Raw genomic sequence first — 20,810 nt, forward strand, 5'->3', positions numbered from 1 at the left:
GGCCCAGCTACCGTGATGACTGATCCAGGTCAGCGTATGACAATCGTATGTACGTGTGTGTGTGTGTGTGTGTGTGCTGACAACCGTATTTCCCTTCTGCCCCTTCCTGGCTGTGCATACTGTTTGGTCTCCCTACATTCAGGGGCAGAAGTGGAGGAAAGGAATTATTTAATGGCTGTCCTCCTAGCCAGATCCTTATCAACATCCCTCACTATGTTCTGAAGAAAAACCTGTAAAGGAGAGATTCTTGGTGCAAAGGATGTGCCACAGAGCTAATGCCATTTAGTCTCCCCAAAATGGAATCTCGTGAGAAACTCTGTGGAGGAATCAAAGTCGTAGTTATGGTGACATCCTGTCACTCAGGGCAGGCCCTAGACTCTGGTCTGGGCCCACTCTTCAGCTACTGCTAGGCATGAAGAATAGGAAGTGGTCAGACATGACCTTGACTTTGCTCATCAGGGCAACCTGCGGTGATATGCAGGCAGGGTGGGGAAGGGTGATTGGCTGAAGGAACACAGGACGCAGAGTCAGCAGGCTTGGGATGCAGCTGCAGGTTTAGGTGCATCCATGCTTGTATAGAACACGTCCATCAAGGCCTTTGTATGAAGAGGTTGGACCGTTATTGTCAGCCCTCAGAGGACTAGGCCACATCACATTTTTTAAAAAAAGATTTTTTTTTTTATTTATTTGAAAGAGTTACAGAGAGAGGTAGAGACAGAGAGAAAGGTCTTCCATCCGCTGATTACTCCCCAGATGGCTGCAATGGCCAGAGCTGCGCTGATCTGAAGTCAAGAGCCAGGAGCTTCCTCTGGGCCTCCCACGTGGGTGCAGGGGCCAAAAGACCCAGGCTATCTTCCACTGCTTTCCCAGGCCATAGCAGAGAGCTGGATTGGAAGTGGAGCAGCCAGGTCTCAAACTGGTGCCTGTATGGGATGCTGGCACTGTAGGCGGTGGCTTTACCTGCTACACCACAGCGCCAGCCCCATGTGTATTGTTCTTATTCATTGTGGATCTTCCTAGTTGGTAGAAAGATCAGACTTGGAGCAGGAGTGTATGTGGGGGACCGACCCCTCATGATCCTGCATTTTGGAACAAGGACATTGGAGTAATTGGGCAACCACTGAGACAGAGGAGTAGAGCTCACCCCGCGGGCAAAGCAGAGCAAGTGGCCCTGCAGGGACGCTGTGTCCTCAGAGTTCTGGAGGGAGAGGGCCTGGCTGACCAGTTTTTCTCCTTCCAAACTCCTCAGCCAGGAAAGGCATGCTTGCTCTAGAGGAAGTGAGTGTGGAGTGGGACTGGATGTGTTTTGGTCATGGCCGCCCCTCCCATGGTAGAAAACAGCAGGAATGGGGGATTAGAATCCCCCAGGATAAACTAATGCATGGTGGGATTGACTAGGTTTCTGCCTACTATATGCCTATGTTCTTGTAGGCCTGCCTCCCAGAAACTCTGAGGTCCCTTATGTGACGTTTTGGTTTCCAGATCTTCCAGTCCCGTGATTAGGGACAGTCTCTCAGTGTTCTGTACGGAGGGTGCTTCGTCACGCTGCGTGATTCTCCATGTCCCCCCCCTTCCCAGGGCCTCGCTCATCTCCCAGAGCGTGAGGGGTGAGGGCGTGGTGGCGGGAAGGCAAAGGTCTTTTTTCATGGAAACACAAGGTAACAAAGGGATTTAAAGAAGCATTTCTGGAGGGGAGTAGCAGCTGTGTTGTCATGGAAACTCGACGTCATCATTGCGACTTTATCGGCTATGATGACTTTTTAGTGGCAACCTACGTGGCCTTGCTGGAAAAGCAGAGTCCCTCATAAAGAAAGGTCTTTTGGAAATGGTGGTGGCTCTGAGCCCAACAGTGGTGAGGAGTGAAGCTCCCAGGGGTGCCGGGAGACAGAGGAATCCCAGATCCAAGTTGGCTTGGTCCCGCTTTAGGAGTTGGTGCCCGGCCTCCTCGTGAGGGAGGGGGAGATGGGACCCTTCTGGCCCCAGGGAGTGGGGTGTCCTGGAGCTACCTTCCAAGGAAAGGTGGGGTCGGCAGGATGGGACAGGTAGCTCTCAGGCCCCAACCTCCCCTCTGTAAAGCGGTGATCAGAAGGCTCCCTGTCAGAGTTGCTGCAGCCGTCAGTGATAACACCTGCTAAATAGTAATCCATCATATCACCCCCCCCCTCCCCCGGTCTCCTCCCTCAACCTCCGAGCAACTTGAGATGATAATATGCATTCTAAAATGATTGCCATGTTTTCAGCCATTCTACTCTGGAAATTTTTGGGATGCCAGGAATTTATCAAAAATTGTTAAATTGGTCAAGTACAACAGTTCAGTTATTTTCAAAAGTAGTCATTGTCAATTATCATGTACTTTGTTTTATCACAGCGCTATGCAGCTGTGTCCCCTGAAATTCTCAGAAGAGCCTAAATACCATTGTTGTGTTGTCTCAGGACACCATTTTCAGTTCGGGGGTACCCAGTGTCTCATCGCCTCCTACTGCCCTGTGCCCAGCCAAGTGCAGCCTCTGTCACTGTGCGTTAGGATTCTTCTCCAAGACGTTCTAAGTAAATGGCATCATGGAGATATTTCTGTTTGTTTGGCTTTTGATTTTTTTGATTTGGATTTCTTCATTCACAGTGTTTAAGGTTTATTCATTTTGTTGTACATATCCACATTGCTTATTTTTATATTGCTGGGTAATATTCCACTGTATCAATATAATACTGTTTGTTTTATACATTCACCCATTTGGGAAATTGTGGCTGCTTGGGCAGTGTTATACGCATGAAACTGCTGTAGACAGTGTTGTACTCATGTAAGTCTTTGCACAGACACAGGCCTCCTTCTCTCAGGATAAAGATTTGTGAGTGCAATAGCTGGATCACATAGTAGACTTAAGGGTAACATGGTGAGACAGTGGCCAGTGATTTCCAGTGTGGTTGTTCTGTTTTTCATGGCCCCCGCAGTGTGTGAGTTTCATCCTCCACAAACCTGGTAGTACTTGGGATAGTTAGGACCTCCCCTCCCCTCCCCTCCCCTCCCTCCCCCCCCTGCCCTCCCCTCCCATCTCTTCCCTCCCCAGTGTCATTGCAGAAGCAGGTAAACCCATTGCCTGCAATGCTGGCATCCCATGTGTGTGGCGATTTGTGCCCCGGCTACTCTACTTCTGATCCAGCTCCCTTTTAATGGCCTGGGAAAAGTAACAGAAGGTGGTCCAAGTGTTTGGGTCCCTGCCACCCATGGAGAACCCAGAAGAAGCTCCTGGCTTTGACCTGGCCTAGTCCTGGCTGTTGCAGCCATCTGGGGGTTGAACCAATAGATGGAAGATCTCTGTCTCTCTCTGTAACTCTTTAAAATAAATAACAAATCTTTAAAAAAAGAAAAAAAATACTTTCTTCCTTGCACTGAATTGCTTTTGTATGTCAAAAATCAGCTTTCTCTATATGTATGTGTCTGTTTTGTTTCCCATCCTCCTACTTTCCTCTTTCTTCTATGTACTTGCGTATCCCCTTACTGTCCCTTCTTCTAGATTCACACCAGGGAAGGGTGCAGACTGTGCACCCAGAACCAGAAGTTCTAAGAGGCGATGCAGGTGTGGAATGGAGCTCCTAGACTGGCTAGCAGAGCAAGAGTGAGGAGATCAGGCTCCCATCGTGGCGACAGTAGAGGTAAGTCACGTCCCTCCACCAGCCTCATCTATACAATAGGATAACAGCTGTCAATCCTCCTGACAATGAAGAATACCCTGGAGATGAAGTATGGTCCCATGTTTATATATATTTGGCTGTTTCTGATTTTTAATCCCATTCCTTTGATGATATTTTCTCATTTCACGCCAGTAGCACACTGGATGACTGTAGGTTTAACAAGAATCTTGGCTTCAGGTATGATTGTTCTCTAGCTTTGTTCTTTTACAAAGTTGTATTCACAGTGGAGAACCTTTGCATGTTTACATGAACCTTAACATGATCATCTCAATTTCTTTAAAAAAATGACTGTTGGGATTTAAGTGAATCTATCTATCAGACTGGGGAAAATTGAGATGCTAACAATACTGAGTCTTCTGGTCCATGAATAGAGTGTGTCTCTCGCTGATTTAGATCGTTATTTCTCTTAGTGTTTTGGTGTTAAGTGTACATGCATTGCATATGTGTCATCAGATTATTAGTAAACGTTTATACTCTTTGATGCTTCCATAAATGATATCATTTTTAAAAAGATTTATTCATTTATTTGAAAGGCAGAGCCACAGAGAGGAAGAGGCAGAGAGAGAAAGAGGTCTTTTATACTCTGGTTCACTGCCCAGATGTCTGCAATGGCCATAGCTGGGTCAATCTGAAGCCAGGAGCCAGCAGCTTCTTCCCTTTCCCCCATGCTGGTGCAGGGTGCCAAGGACCTGGGCCATCTTTTACGGCTTTCCCAGGAAACAGCGGAGAGCCAGATCGGAAATGGAGCTGCCAGGAATTGAACCAGCGCCCATATGGGATACCAGCATTGCAGGCAGCGGCTTTACATAGTACACCACAGTGCCGGGCCCAATGATAATCATATTTTTTCCACTTAGTTTTTTTTTTATTGAATGATAATCGTACTTTTAAGATTTTTTTTAAGTTTTTTTTGAGAAGTAATGTGACAGAGGAAGGAAGAGAGAGAAAGAGATCTTCCATTTGCTGGTTCACTCCACAGAAGGCTGTGAGAGCCAGGGCTGGGTCAAGCCAAAACCCAGATCCAGGAACTCCATCCGGTTCTCTTATGTGAGTGGCAGGGACCAAGGACTTACGCCATCTTCTGCTGCTTTCCCAGGTGCATCGGCAGGAAGCTCTATGAGAAGCGGAGTAGCCAGGGCTCTAACTAGCACTTTGATATGTGATGGTAGTGTTGTAAGCAGCAACTTAATCCACTGTGCCACAGTGTGCATGCCAGTTTTTAAAGTACAGTTGCTGTGGGCAGGCGCTGTGGCCCAGTAGGTTAAAGCCCCAGCATGCAGCACTGGCATCCCATACGGGCGCCGGTTTGAGTCCTGGCTGCTCCATTTCCACTCCAGCTCTCTGCTATGGCCTGGGAAAGCAGTAGAAGTGGCCCAAGTCCTTGGGTCCTTGCACTTGCACGGGAGACCAGGAAGAAGCTCCTGGCTCCTGGCTTTGGATCGGCCCAGCTCCAGCCGTTGTAAGAGGACGCTGTGCACCTTCAGGCGAGTGGAGCGTGGTGCCGATTTTCCTCTCCTTCCCAAAACTCCACTGGGACATTAGATGAAAAATTCTGGAGTCATGTATAATTTCTGTCACTTTGCAGTGATAATGATGTGTGTGTTATTTGCATTATCCAGTGCAATTATGAAAAAAACTAACACGTGCTTTTCCTGTCTCACAGCACAGCATCTCCGGCCACCGTGACAGGTGCAGATTTCTCCCCACCACAGCTGATCAGCTCTGCAGAGGTTTCCCAGTGGGCAGCCGGGCGACCCTACTTCCATTCAGCTCCACCACTGCCCACCGCGAGGCAGCTTCACATCCCACAGGTGAGGGCCTGTTCCCACTGCAGATACCAGCTTGTGACCCGGGCTTCTGATTGACAGGTTTGCATTGGGATTTCCAGCGGCCATTGGTGACCAACCTTAACCTTCAGCCCCCCTCCCCTCCGCAGAGATTGCGGTGGGGCTGAAAGCGCCAATCCTGTGATCATGCCTTGTTCTCTCTGGGTGAGCGGCCCCATCCTGAAGCCTTCCATGTCCCCAGGCTCCAGGCATCTTATGGTCATACAAAAGAAGTGGCTACTACGCAGCGATGTCAGGTTTTAGAGATTATTCTCAGGACATGGAGGGTAGCAGAGGCCAGATACGTATTTCTTACTATCATAGTGAGTGTTGTTTATCTGTGCAGAATGGGATCATGGTTGGTGTGTACTCTTAGACTGTGTGGCTGTTTCACGAAGTGGTTATATGTTTCTCTTGTCAGCATTTGGAGTTTTCTATTTTTTCGTTTTGAAGATGTATTTATTATTTATTTGAGAAGTAGATTTATAACAGAGAGGGAGAAACAGAAAGGTCTTTGATCTTTGGCCGTAATGGCCAGAGGTGGGCTGATCCGAAGCCGGAGGCAGGAGCTTCTTCTGGGTCTCCCATTAGGTTTAGGGGCCCAAGCACTTAAACCATCTTCTGCTGCTTTCCCAGGCCACAGCAGAGAGCTGGATTGGAAGTGCAGCAGCCAAGTCTCAACCTGGTGCCGATAGGGATGCCTGTGCTGCAGGAGGCGGCTTTACCTGCTCTACCACAGTGCCAGTGCCAGCTCCTGATGTCAACTTCTGAATCTGGTGCTGTGAACATTCTCGTTTGTACTGATGGGGTTCAGGAATAACTACTCCAAAATGTGACACTCTGGCATGCAGAATGTTGTAAGCTTTGAGAAAATGGTAGAAGCAGGGAACCCATTCTCACTGCCGCTCCCTGAAGCAGGTCATCCACCCTAGCTGGGATTTTCTTCCCTTCCCCTCAAGTAGCAACTAGGATGCTCACAGGACAGGTCCCTCTGTCCCCAGAGGACGGGGCCATCCTTATCTCTGAATGAAGGGACACGGAGAACCATCTGAGCCCGCGGGCCTGGGTGAGTGTCCTCTACTTTACTGTCATGTGATCAGACCCCCGCCCCCTGGGGTGTTTCTCCACAACTGTGCCTTGTGCATCAACCCTGGACTAAAACCCTGTGGGCTAGCTGTTTCCTGGGCCTTCAGTTCCTTTATGCTAATTGGTTAGGCAGCAAATCCTCGCTCCTGACCATTCCCCCGTCATTGATGGTTACTGCTCCTCAAGAGTGGCTAGGCACAGACAGCGCCCATGTTACAGCTGTCTGTCTGTGTTACAGGTCTGGGTGCTGGAGAACTGTTAACAGCTGTCTCTTACAGCTCTGTTCCAGCCCCTCCTCACGCGTTGGGTCACACCTGCTCCTCTGTGCTGATTCCTGAGGACTGCTGGACTCTTCTGCTGGAGCTGCTCTCCCCTGCCAGGTCTCTTCTCCTCACCAGGAAGACCGAGGCACGCCAGGAACCACTGAGCTCTGGCCGCCAGGCGACCTGCTCAGCATGCCAGGCTCCAAGGTTTCTGTCTCTCAGGGAGGAAGTTTGATGATTGGTCGAACTGTATGCTAAAGAGGAATTCTGTGTGAACAAATCAGGGAGTCAGGAAAACCCACATGCAATTGGCTCAGCGAGGAACCAATCCGCAGTGGCCTACCATGGCGCTCAGGGGACCTAGGGGAGTTAGCAGTGTTCTGAAACAGGTCCTTGGTGGGCGGGGCCTGGCGAGAAGCAGGAGCCAATCAGGAGTGGCCAGAGAGGCTTGCAGGTGCAGGAAGCCACAGGGTCCTTAAACTGTATGGGCCCTCCGGAAAGCCCCGCTGGGTGTCTCTTGGTGTTGAATGTCCGTCAGGTGGGGGAAATATCAGGAAGGAGGGATGAGAATTCCTGGGATCAGCTAATGTACGGTGGGGTTGACCAGGTATCTGCCTCCGGAGGAGACTGTGAGATCCCTTCAGTGACGCTGTTTCTGTGTTCCCGTACACGGAGCCCGTGGTTAGCGGAGCCGGGTGGTTAGCGTCTCCTCATCTGTGCTAGCGCGGGGCAGCCGCTCGGCATGCTGAGTGATGTGACAGGGCCCCCTCAGGGCCTGCCTCGAGCACGGGGCTGCTGCTCAGGAGAGCCCGGCTGGGGTTTAGGCCTTTCCAGAGAGGAAGTTTGCCAATGGCTGGAGGTGCGTGCTCACCGGGTGTTCTCCGGGAAGCAATCAGCCTTAAGGAGGAAGCGCTGCGCCCTAAGGGGCCACGGGGTCAGGGCCAAGGGGAGGGGGAAGGCGGTGAAGAAGAGGAGCTGTGTAGGTGAAGGAACAAGAAGGCACAGCCCACGGGGCTGGGGTGCCGTTTCACTTCCCGGAGGGCGGCCGGCCGGCCAAGGGCTGTGCCTGCAGAACCACCCCAGCAGCAGCCAGAGGGCTCAGAGGGTGCGCGGCCATAGTTCGGCTGTTGGGGGTGCGACGGGGGCTTCTGGTGCAGGGCCCAGAGCTCGCAGGGCGTTCGCCTTTGTGGCTGCACCGCCGGCCCGGGGAGCCCGCAGCAGCCGGCAAGCAGCTCTCTGGGTGACAGGGAAGCAGGCCTTGTTCCCAGATGAGCCAGGTGTGGACAGAGGCCCAGAGACAAACTGCTCGGCTGAGGGCACATTTTGCGTTGGGGGTGGCATTGCCCCGCTAGGAAGAGCCAGGCGTGCAAGGACAGCACCCTGGGTCTGTGCCCGGGGAGTCCTCCCCAGCGTCCATTTTCAGGTGAACTTCCCGGCAGCAGGGCTGTGCTGGGGCAGGCTCACTGCCCCCAGGTGCTGCAGCCTAGGGCCTCTGCTTAGTAAGCCCTCTCAGGTGGTGGCACAGGCTTTTTTCATGGAAAGACCAAGTAACAGGGATTTAAGGAGGCATTTCCTGAGTGGACTAGCAGCCTGTTAATGGCATTTATCTCTGAAACTCATCATGGTGGCTTTGTGGATGTTGACTACTTTTAAGGCAATCCACATGGCCTTGTGTGAGAGGGCTTCCACCTTCAGATGTGTGGACACAGCAGCGGCTCTGAGTCTAACCTTGGTGGGGAGTGAAGCCCCTACAGCGTGTGGAGAGAACGGATCCCACCTCCACCTCTGCCCCGGCCTGGCTTGCTGTGGGTCTCCATGGGGCTGTCTCATGTGGAATGGTGAATGGAGTGTCCCACTGCAGGGTGTCCTGGCGCCACTTTCCATGCAAAGACAGGCGTGTCATGATGGGCCTGTACCGACTCCTGACCTCAGCTTCCCCCGTGTAAAATGGGAGTAATAAAGCTCCGCCTCAGAGTCGGGCAGCCATCAGGGATAACACCTGCTCTAGAGCTCACCAGTCCCTCCCATGCCTCTCTCTGCTGGGTGCTGGGGTATGCACCTGGCTCTGAGGTCCCTGAGCCGTCAGACATGATAATATGCATTCTGCAATGACTGCTCTGGTTTCAGCCATTCTACAGTGGGGGTGTGTGGTAAGCAAGGAGTTTATCTAGTGTTGTTAAATTTGTCAGCTACAGCAATTCAGTGTTTTCAAGAGTAATAGCTTGTCCTTTGTCATATGACAGTGGTACCCCTTGGTGTCCCCAAACACCATTGTTGTGTTTCCCAGGACGTAAGGTTTCGGTTCAGTAGTACCCAGTGTCTCCTCACCTCCTGCTGCCCTATGCCCAGGGAAGCGCAGCGCTCCTGTCCCTGTGCGTTAGGATTCTTGCCCAAGACACTGGAGATGAATGGAGTCTTAGAGATGTGTATGTTTTTGGTGATGTTGATTTGCCTTCTTTGATACGATTTGTTTTTCATTTGACCTGTTTTGTTGCACATGTCCACATTTACTGCTGAGTAGTATTCTGCTCTGGAAGTCTAATATTGTATGTTTTATCCATTCACCACTTGAGGAAATCGTGTGTTGTTTCCATCTGGGGCTGTTGTATGTGAATCTGCCATGGACCATAGTGCACTCATGGGTCTTTGCAGGGACATAGGACTTCTTCCCTAGGACAGATACTTGGGAGTGCACTGGCTACATCATACTGTAGAAGTAAGATTGATGTTGTGGGGGCCGGCTTAGTGACATAGTGGGCTTAGCCTATGCCACTGGTTTGTGTCCTGGCTTCTATTCTTCCAATCTGTCTCTCTGCTTATGGTCTGCGAAAGCAGTAGAAGATGGCCCAAGTATTTGGGCTTCTGTACCTGAGTGGGAGGCTCGGGAGAATTTCTGGCATCTGGCTCTGGATAGGCCCAGCTCCTGCTATTGTGGTCATCTGGGGAGTGAAGCAGCGGATAGAAGACCTTTCTGTCTGTAACTTCGCCTCTCAAATAAATAAAATCTTTTAAAAAATCGATATTGTGATGCACTGACAGATGGTTGCCAGTGTGGTTGCACCAGTTTTCATTGGCCTTGCAGTGTATGAGAGTTTCATCTTACACAAACCTGCTGGTACGTGGGATGGTTGGGGTTTTGATAGACTGTGGTCATTCTCTAGTAATGTAATTGTATTTCATTGTCGTTTTCATTGATCTTTCCCTAAAGATTAATTGTGTTCAGTGATTTCTGTGTTCTTGTTTGACATTTGTATATCTTCTTTAGTGTATCATCTAGTCACTTCTTTAGCCTGTTTCTTTTTTTTTTTTTCTGACAGGCAGAGTGGACAGTGAGAGAGAGAGACAGAGAGAGAAAGGTCTTCCTTTGCCATTGGTTCACCCTCCAATGGCCGCCGCTGCAGCCGGCGCACCGCGCTGATCCGATGGCAGGAGCCAGGATCCAGGTGCTTTTCCTGGTCTCCCATGGGGTGCAGGGCCCAAGCACCTGGGCCATCCTCCACTGCACTCCCTGGCCATAGCAGAGAGCTGGCCTGGAAGAGGGGCAACCGGGACAGAATCCGGCGCCCCAACCGGGACTAGAACCCGGTGTGCCGGCGCCGCAAGGTGGAGGATTAGCCTATTGAGCCACGGCGCCGGCCTAGCCTGTTTCTTTTCTCAAAATTATTTTCTTCATTTGATAGAGCCAGAGAGAGATGGAGTTCGAGATCTCTTCTTTCTGCTGTTTCACTGCCCTAATAGCAACAACAGCCAGGTCTGTGCCAGGATGAAACCAGGAGCCAGGAACTTCATCCTGATCTCCCAAGTGGGTGGCAGGTGCCCCGGTCCCTGGAGTGTGTTCTGCTGCTTTACCAGTGCACTATCAGGCAGCTGTGTCAGAAGCAGAGCTCCTGGTTCCTGAAACAGCACTCTGATACGGAATATCAGCTTCACAAGTGGCGGCTTAACCCGCTGTGCCACAACACTGGTCTGTGCCTGCTTCTTTGTTGGACCATTAGCTGTCTTTTTTATGACTTCTGTGAGGTTTCTCTGTTTTCTGATTAAAAATCAGTTATCACATACATGATGTTAAACTAATTTCTCCGGGCCATGGCCTTGTCTTTTTTTCTGAACACTGTATGGAAAAACTGAAGTTCCTGAATCTGAGGAAGTTTCATTTATTAATTTCTGGATGGGAAGCAGAGCAGTCGGCACTCACACTGATGCTGCTATGGGCTGCTGGTATCCAGGTGGCAGCTTAACCCAGTGTGTACAACGTGGCCCATATTTATTTATGTGAAATGGGGAGAATCTTCCATGCTGTGTTTTATGCCAGAGCCAGAACCCTGTAACTCCATCTGGATCTCCCACATGATGTCAGGGCCCAATGCCTCGGGCCATCTTCTGTTGCTTTCCCAGGGAGCTGCATCGAAACCAGAGCATCCTGGGATCATCCTGTGCTCTGATGTGGGATCCCAGCCTGGAGGCTGCCGCTTCACCCACTGCATGACCACACCAACATCTGAGGTTTTCTTTTGTTCTCTCAGCAATATGGTGGTATTAGGTGTACAAGTTTTGTGCATGTGTAATCAGATTATTTTCAAAAATTCTTACTTTCTCTTGCTTCTGTAGTTGGTATTTGAAAAGATTTATTTATTTACTTACTTATTTACTCATTGAGAGTGAGGGACAGATCTTCCATCTGCATGTTCACTCCCTAAAATAGTCACCACAGCCAGTACTGGGCCAGGTTGAACCCAGAATGCCTGAAGTCCATCCAGGTCTCCCACATGAGTGGCAGGCCCCAAGCACTTGGGCCATCTTCCCCTGCTTTCCTAGGTGCATTATGATGGGGCTGGATTGGAAGCAGAGCAGCTGGGACTTGAACCGGCACTCCGACGTGGGATGACCCTGGTGAGTCGCAGCAGAACTCACTGCGCCACAATGCAGATCCCTATTTTCAAGAACACTTGCTAATTATTGGTGTTGTCTGAACTGTCAGTGACAAGAGTTTCACAGTAGCTGTTGAGGAACTTGTTAGTTGGAAGCTCAGGCTATTGTAGAATGGACAGAGTATTGATGCTTCATTTGTGGTTACTGGTATTTATCAGCTTGTAGAAGGCAATGACAGTCTACTGATACTGGCAAGGCATATGTTCTAGAGAATTCATGCAGCTTCAGAAAAATCCCAGTGAATGCATACTTTAGCCATTTTCCACTTTATATGTGTATTTACAAGTGGATCTGTTGTGTGTGGTTTTCTTTATCCCTGTAAATCCACCTCAGGGAACACCTGGGATTGTGGGTGGTGAGAGCGAGAATGAGAAACAGCATGTGTGTGTGTGTGTGTGTGTGTGTGTGTGTCACTGAGGCTCCCAGGTGTGTTTATGGCAAGGGTACTTCATCACTGGCCATGCCCGTTATACTTGCTTCCTAGACACACGGAACAGGTTTCCTTTCCCAGCACGGGTACCATGGGGGCTCAGTGACTGCTGACATTTTGTCTTTGGTGTGGATTTCTGGAAGAGAGACAGCCGGTCCCAGGAGAGAACAACTGTGTAATCACAGGAGGTGACTTCAAGTCCCCTCCACGGGGCATCTGCTACATGACATTTTGAAGGGACGTCTCTTCCAGCCTGTTCAGAAACCACATGCTCCATCCCAGGAAAGGCTAAAGGGAGAGGGAAGCCTGTGGCCCCACCCATGAGACCACGCAGGGTGACCTTGGCCCTTTCTGCATCTGTGAGTGGGGTCCCTTCAGGAGACAGCTGCCCCTTAGTGCTGGGTGCCTCAGTTTCCCAGGGTTAATCCTCTCCCCACTCACCCCCATCATTGCTGTGCAGATGCTGAGTTTCCAGCATTCAGGGTGAAGGTCAGGCTGACCTTGCCTGGAATGGGGTCCGTTTGAGGCCCTAGAGCATGGGCTGGACTCTGCCATCCGTGTTGCTCCAGTGTTGCTCCCTTGACAGAGGACTTGAGATGGACTCAGAAGGTGGAGGAGGCTGTGCCGACTGCACTGAGAGGGCCTGGTGCCCCATGAACCCCACTGTGTATCTACTACATTCACTAGATGGAGCTGTGGGAGTGGGCGGGAAATGAAACCATGCATGTATCCTGTCAGCCTTTGTAAACATATAGATTTTTAAGGGGAGTTGGAGAAACACTGTAGTGTTTTTGTGTTATCACCTTTGAGGGAAAATCTGTTTAAAAAATTTAGTTGGGGATGGGGGCACAAAAATAACCTGAAGAAAGGGGATAACACTGTCACCTGGTGACCAGGGTCAGAACTGCAGGAGTAAGGTTTCAACCAGGGTAGAGGGTTGGAGGGGAGTGAGTTTCATGGATTCCATTGTATAGAGCAAAGCTTTCTGAAATTTTCTGCACACTCATCACAATCTTCCTATAGTCATGTGTTCCCTGGGATCTTTCAGCTCTGGGACTACAGTCCAGCCTGTTTGTGAACTGAGTGGAAAACTGCTGGACTTGGTATGTGAACAGCTGTTGCGAAGAAGCCTGAGAGACAAACAAGCACACACCCATGCACACAGACACACTGTCAGATAACTTGTTTTTATCTGCTATTTTGCACGGAAAACAGTATTCTGTGAACTTGCTTACACAGCAAAGACTAGAGAGAACTGTTTCGAAACAGTTCAGTTATTTCATGTTTTGAGCATTTTGTACAATAAAGTCTCCTTATTAGAAACACTAGAGTTTCCATATTTAAAACTCAGGTAAATTGGGGCTGGTGCTCTGATGTAATGGAGCGGGTAAAGCCACCACCTCTAGTGCCGGCATCTCATATGGGTGCTGGTTCGAGTCCTGGCTGTTCCCCTTTGATCCAGCTCTCTGCTGTGGCCTGGGAAAGCAGTAGAAGATGGCCCAAGTCCTTGGGCCCCTGCACCCATTATGTGGGAGACCTGGAGGAAGCTCCTGGATTCTGGCTTTGGATCAGCCCAGCTCTGGTCGACCATCTGGGTAGTAAGCCAGAAAATGGAAGACTTCTCTCTCTCTGCTTCTGCCTCTGCCTTTCTGTAACTCTGCCTTTCAAATAAAGAAATAATTAAAAAAAAAAACTCAGGTAAATTCGTAAGGGATTTCTCTACCTCACCCATTGCAGCACGGTGCATTAAATGAATCCATTTAATGTGTCTTTTTCACCCATCAGACTCTGAATATGATTCTTTGTAAGCCTATTTCCACGCTATCATCTTGTGATTTGGTTCATTATCTGTGTTTACAAACTTTGTTATCTTAAAAACTGTATCTCAATATCTTTCTCACATTACCCATTAATTGTTTTTGATATTTAAAACATGAAGGATAATTCAAAAGTGTACTATAAATTGAAATCATTTGTCTTCTCTTTCTGTCCCCACTGTTACCCCATCTGTAGTAATACAAAGACCATGTCTCTTAATTGTGGTAGCTACTCTTCGTGTTTTTCTCCATATGTGTATAGTAACGTATTTAATCACAGCATCTGTAAACTATATGTACATGTATTTATATATATTTTTACATATATATCTTGTATAATGGAGTCATATTCTATATTTGTCACTTGCCTGATTGATTTTATTTTTCTTGTTTGTTTCTGTATGTTAATGGGTGATTTTATCTGTATCTTTTCATTATTCTTACTTGTATTTTTACTTATTACAAAGGCAGACATGCACAAAGGGAGACAGAGACACACAGGGATCGTCCATCTACCCTCTCATTCCTCAGATGCCTGCAGCTGCTGGAACTGGGCTAGGGCCATGCCAGGATTTCAAACTGAACCTGGGTTTCCCATGTGGGTGTCCAGGGTTCCCAGAACTCGAGACGTTATCTGCTGCCTCTCAGGGTGCTTTAGCTGGCAGGTGGAATCAGAAGCAGAATCTTGAACTCAGGGACTCTGGTATGTGATGCAGGAGTCCTAAGTGGTGATTTGAGTGCTTGCCGTATGCTGTCCCTTAATTGTCTTTTGTACATTGTCTCTTCATTTTGTTTTGGAGGAGAAGCTGTGTTATTGTATACAGGAATCTCAATAGTGCACACTGATCCTGCTTTGTGGGCTTGGGGTGACAGGACCAGTACTGGGCACTGGCAAGCACTAATTCTTGGTTCACTGATCTTAAGCAAGCTGGGCATTCAAATACCATGTGGCCTATAACTGCATCTTTTTATTGATCATTGGTGATGATGGTGATTCCTGCCACCCATCCCGAGAGTAAATGGTAGGAGTGGGGATTCTATTGCAGGCTTCCATGGACTGTGATGTTTTTTCCCCTCGGACAGAGCGGTTGACGTGCAGACGAATGAGATTTACTGAAGTCTCCTGAGCTGAAGCAGGTGTTAACTCATTGAATGTGGTGCTTGTCTTGCGTGTTCACACAGATGCTATGTTCAGGGTGTAGAGTTGGGTCCACTGGTAAAGGATTCATTGAACACTGGAGTTCAGGGGTGTTTGGTGCAGCAGTTAAGGAACCATCTGGGAGGATGGCACCCATCTGTGAGTGCTTGAGTTCTAGTTCCAGCTACCATTCCAATTCTAGCTACCTGTCAATTCATACCCTGTGGGGCAGCAGGTAATGGCTTAGGTAGCTGGCTCCCTGCCATCCATGTGGGAGACCCAGACTGAGTTCCAGGTCCTCCCTGGGCTATGCAGTGTGATGGACTGGGTAGGGAGGACTCCTCACTTCTCATGGAATAATTGTGATTTTTCAGTGCTCTGTTGGGCCCTCTATATTCCCCCTGTGGTGCACATGACCTGGGGCTCTGCCACCTTACTGGAGTTGCAAAGGCCTGACTGAGGGTGTGCAGGCAGGGACAATGGAGGGAGCGTGAGGAGCTCTCCTGGGTCCAGTGCCTGAGCCTCCCCAGGGCGACATCCTCCTCCTCCCTAGACTGGGCACCCTCACCCAGGGGTTCACTGAGCAGCCGCCACTCTTCACATGGCCAGAGGCCCCCGTGGCATGAAGAAGTCACAGTAGTCCCTGCACACGCTGCAGGCTCTGCTGGGAGTTACGGGGCACTCTGTGGAAACTCCATACTATGGAATTGTGGGGTATAGCATCTGGAGCCATTGGAGAATCCTCAGGGAGGAGCTGGGCAGGGCTCACAGGGGCTGAAAGGGATGAAGGAGACAGGGAGCCCAGCCTGGTGACAGCGAGGATGAGGGTGCCCCCAAGGAAGCAGACGGGGCTCTGGATAGCTGCATGCTCACTCAGAGTCAGAGGCCACTTGGAGTCGGTCCAGATTGCGGAAGGACACATGGGCTTCGGCGGGATGCCGCAGAGCTCCTGTCCACCCTGAAACTGATGAACGATGAGGAGCACGGAGCCCTGTGCATGCTCCCCGATCCACAGGGCAGGGCACATGGAGCACTCACGGTGCTGAAGAGCTGGATGCTCCGTTCCCTCGGCCTTCACTGAAGTGGGAAGCCGACATCAAGGGGCAGGACTTACCACTAACTGAGCCCCACCCTGTCTGCAGCCCACACACCTGCTTTAGCGTCTCTGAACCTGCTCCTATGTCTCCCATCTGCCTGTGAGTTTCTGCCTTCCCCAGGAGTCACATCCTCCATCCCAGCACCCTCTCATTTGTTTCCCTCCATGTCCTCCTGGAGCTTGTCCAGGGGGCTTTTCTCCTCCTTTATTGTCTTGGCTCTTATCATCTCAAGGACTTGGGTCACAGCCCAGCACTGCTCTGAAAGGTTCCGGGGATATTTAGCACCTTTATGAATTTTGCAATTGCTTTCATGCACTTATCATTGCTGCAGAACTCATTTTGATACCAACTACTCCACCTTTAAGCAGATCGAATTGGTTGATCACACACCCCCTTGGGGGTGGATGACGGTGCAGAGTGGACACATGGACTCACCATACTCTCCTGAAATGTGCACTTTTCAGTCTACGGTACCTGACGTGTCCTCTATGTTTAGTAGGGTCTCTGCTCATGATTTCCCCTGGGATGTGACATTCGTTTCTGGATCTCACACCTGTGATCTGCACACGTTCCTCACACACACTTGTCCCTATCCCTGTGAGTGCTATTTGTATATCTCCTGTGATTTACCAGAGAGGCCCATGATCAGTCCCCTTTCATTTGTCTCTGAATCCACATGTCTGCCAACTTCCTGTTTTTGAGGATTAACAAATATACAGATGATTCCCAGGTTCCCTGAGTCCTCTGACCTGGGAGCAGAGGCATTTGTCATCCAGGGAGTGACACTCAGTGGTGTTAGCACATTTGGGGTGTCTGGAAAGAATTGTCTTCCAATAGACGTGTACTCTGCAGGAGGGGACAGGAGCGTTGAGGTCACCAGAACCATGGGTCAAGAGAAGACGTGCTCACCTGCTTATTGTCTATTTACAGCATGGAGAAACTGTTTGCCTCTCCCAAGACAGCTGCCACTCACTGATTCCTGCAATGATAGGGGCCCTGGACAGTGGAGACTGCTGCCTGCTCAGCTCCTTCCAACGCTGTGAGTGAAGCCCCTCTCTGCTTGAGTCTTCAGTGATTCCTCTCTATGGACTGATGACTGCATCCACTAATGTGTGACTTCTTGCCTCCACCACGAAGTTAAATATGGCAATCTCAAGAGGGGATGAAAAATCTCTTGTCTAAAAGTGTATTTGTGTTCTTTCTGCTGTTCTTCCTCCTCCAGATAGTCTTAAATCTTTTCTTTGGAGCCTTCCCTTCCATTCGCAGAACCTTTCAGCCGTTCTCTCGGGCTCTGTGGTCCACTGTGAAATCTCTTAGTTTCCTATCGTGTGAGAGTCTCTCTTAATATCCACTGGTTCCTGCAGGATGATTTGTCTGGACATTGAGTTCCCGGCTGACACTTCTTTTATTTCAGCATTTCAGAAGTTTTGTGTCCTCTTCTTTTGGACAGCAGGGTTTCCAGAAGAAATTTGCTCTTTGGTATTCTTTTGGCCTGTAGATGATATGTAGTTTTCCTCTTCCCCCATTTCAACATTTTGTCTGTCTGTAGTTTGCTGATTTTTTACTATCATGTACCTTCTCATGAGTTTGTTTGGGCTTATTATATTTTAGTTTCACTCAGCTCCTTCAAATTGTGGATTTTAATCTGTCGGATTGATGGTTGTTGGCCATTATTATTTGACTACGTTTTCACCCATGCCTTCTTTCTTTTCCTTCCAGGAAACAAAAACAATAGGAATGTTAAATCCTTTACTAATGCCTCCTGTGTCCCTCAGAATTTGTTCTTTTTTAAAAAAAATTTTATATGTTTCTCTGATTGTATAATTTATATCTTTTTGTCTTCCAGTTGTTTTCTCTGTTCTAATTTTGTGTCTATCCATGTAGATTTTCCTTCAGTTATTGTATGTTTTAGTTCTAAAATTCCCCACTGGCTCTTGTTTATATCTTATTATTTGCAGAGATTCTGTACTTTCGCTTGTTTCATGTAGTTTTGTACTTCCCTGGGAAGCATCTTTAGGAAGCCTGCTTTGAAATTCTGGTGAGACCATTCTGACATCTGTGTCACGTCAGGACTGGCATCTGGGCACTGAGTTTCTCACTGAAGCTGAGATTCTCCTGGTCTTAGAAGAGGGAACTCTGACTGTCCTCAAATATTTTGGTATGGTTCCTAAGAGTCTGTGTCTGATTTAAATGATCTATGTTGAGAAGTATCTGGTGCCCCTGTACCCATGGAGAGCTGGGTTTCTGATCCTTACCTGTCAGGAGAGGGTAAGGGTTTACCCTGCCTCCTCTGATACTCTGAGATAACAGACTCCTTTTCCCAGGTAGGGGTGGGTGGCATGGTGCCTGCATGGTGTGCTGTGTTTCCACTCCAGAGGTTGGCCAGGTCTCTCAGTAGAGTCATGTGAGAACGGCCACGCAGGCTTTTTTTGGCCAGGAGAGCAGGGTTTCCTTGGGGTTCCTTTTGTGTAGGGCTGTTGGCATTCCTAGGGGAGCCGCCTTCATCACCCAGGCTGGGATATGTGGGCCAGTGAGGAAACACAGATAATTTTCTCTCATATTGCTTCTTGGAACACGGTTCCTCTGGTGTCTCCCTGGTCTTCCTCCATCCATGTTCTGAGTGTCTTATGTTACTTTTTTTTTTAAAGAGTTATTTATTTACTTCAAAGAGTTAACACAGAGAGAAGGAGAGGCAGAGAGAGAGAGAGAGAGAGAGAGAGAGAGAGAGAGAGAGAGAGAGGTCTTCCATCTGCTGGTTCACTCCCCAGATGGCTGCAATGGCCGGGGCTGCACCAATACGAAACCAGGAGCCAGGAGCTTCTTCCGGGTCTCCCTCAAGGGTGCAGGGGCCCAAGGACTTGGGCCATCTTCTACTGCTTTCCCAAGCCATAAGCAGAGAGCTGGACTGGAAGTGGAGCAGCCAGGACTCGAACCAGTGGCCATATGGGATGCAGGCACTACAGGCGAGGGCTTTACCCGCTATGCCACAGAGCCAGCCCTTATGTTACTTTTATACCGACAGCCCTGGGTATTACCTGTAGCTCTCCTGAGTACTAGGGAGAAACGCATTGGCTGTAAAAGAAAGGATGACTGAAAGTCACAGACTGCTAGGGACTCTTGGGTTTTTGCCTTTTCAGCAGGCAGCAGGTGGCTGAAATCCTGGTGTGATGTGGCTACACAACATGTAACCTGCAACCCAGCACCAGAGACTTCAGCATAGGTCTAGAAATTTCCTATACACGTCTCAACCTACTGAGCACCGCAGGAGGAGTCACTGGGACAACTCTTCACATGGGTTCTGTGCCCGCTGACAGAACTCGGGAGGTGAGTTCACAGATGTACGCACACCTGCCATGTCAGCGTGGGGCCCTGGACTTGGGTGTGCTCAGAGGTGTGGTGACCAGTGCTTATGAGATTATGAAATATCAAGAGGGCAGAGAGCCTTCTGGCAGTAAGACTCTGAACTCTGGGCAATCAGATGTGTATTTGCTTCCCTGCTCTAGACGTGTGTGCCCCCATCAGGGGAAACAGTGAGACGTGAGGGGCACAGTGCCTGCACTTCTCAGGTGAACCCGTTAGGTTCTTCCTCACAGGTGACAAGGTTATTCCCCAGCTGCAAAACCTGTCTTCTCCGAGTTCCTCTCTTGAATCAGGACTGGCACAGTTGGGGAAGATGTGTGGGGGCATTTGTTCTTGTAGCTGTGGTGCAAGAAGTCGCAGCCCGTAGTCATGTGAACACATTTCTTCCAGAATGTTGAAATTACCATGCCATGTGATTTCACTTGTGGTTTTGCTTTTTTTTTTTTTTTTTTCACAGCACCCGACTGTTTCATCCTTTGCTGCCAGCAGGTTTATTTTACCTGTATTCTTTGATGTAAATTCAGGTACGTCACTATTTATTACAAACTGCAGTACCCCTAACACCACTGCCCATGTACGTACAAATATACTTGTAATCCTTTCTCTGCACTAAGTTTCTCAAAATTTCCAAAACCGTGAAATGTATAGGATTTTGAATTAAGCAGTATGTTAAGTACCGTTACTACTGCATGTTTGGAACATGCAGTAGATCAAAGTGTTTCTCTGCACTCCCTCACCCATATGGGATGCCAGCACCACAGGTGGATGCCTAACACCACAGTGCCAGCCCCATGGGGATACATACTGGGTTTCAGATATTTGGGTCCACCATAAGGTTCTGCAGTCAGTACGAGGGAGGTGGGACCTATCCATTTATTTAGTGATTTTTTCCAGTTGGTTCTAACTCTCTCCCAGGTTGGAAATTCAAAGCTGAGGATTTGGTACGAGGTCTTCCTCATACTTGGACTTTGACGTGTAATTACGTCGTTGGTCGCCCCTGCTACTTTGCTGTGAAGATCGTGTCCTCTCTGGTGTGTCTGACAGGTGAGAGGTCTTCCCCTGAGGAACCTTCAGTCAGCAGTGTGCAGGGGAGGCTGTGATCGGGGCACTGGGAACAGCACAGGGGACAAGAGGCTGTGTCCCTCGAGCTGTCAGTCCAGCTGGGCAGAACTGG

At 49.2% G+C, this 20,810-nt stretch overlaps 1 long non-coding RNA gene across 14 annotated transcripts in view; it reads left to right on the top strand.

The window, feature by feature from the left end:
- LOC103351959 (uncharacterized) overlaps positions 1-20,810 on the top strand; it is a 40,659-nt gene that overhangs the window by 15,821 nt on the left and 4,028 nt on the right. For 7 of the 14 annotated variants that reach the window (XR_007912113.2, XR_007912109.2, XR_007912115.2 and 4 more), the window contains 6 exons: positions 3,513-3,651; positions 5,354-5,501; positions 6,153-18,434; positions 19,414-19,600; positions 20,094-20,160; positions 20,552-20,680. This is a non-coding gene — a long non-coding RNA (uncharacterized lncRNA). Of the gene's footprint in view, positions 1-3,512; positions 3,652-5,353; positions 5,502-6,152; positions 18,435-19,413; positions 19,601-20,093; positions 20,161-20,551; positions 20,681-20,810 lie in introns of those variants that run through there. The other 7 variants (XR_007912116.2, XR_001795423.3, XR_011385329.1 and 4 more) reach the window with 7 other exon arrangements.

Source organism: Oryctolagus cuniculus, chromosome X, assembly GCF_964237555.1.
Source record: "Oryctolagus cuniculus chromosome X, mOryCun1.1, whole genome shotgun sequence".
In the NCBI taxonomy this organism is placed as follows: Eukaryota; Metazoa; Chordata; class Mammalia; order Lagomorpha; family Leporidae; genus Oryctolagus; species Oryctolagus cuniculus.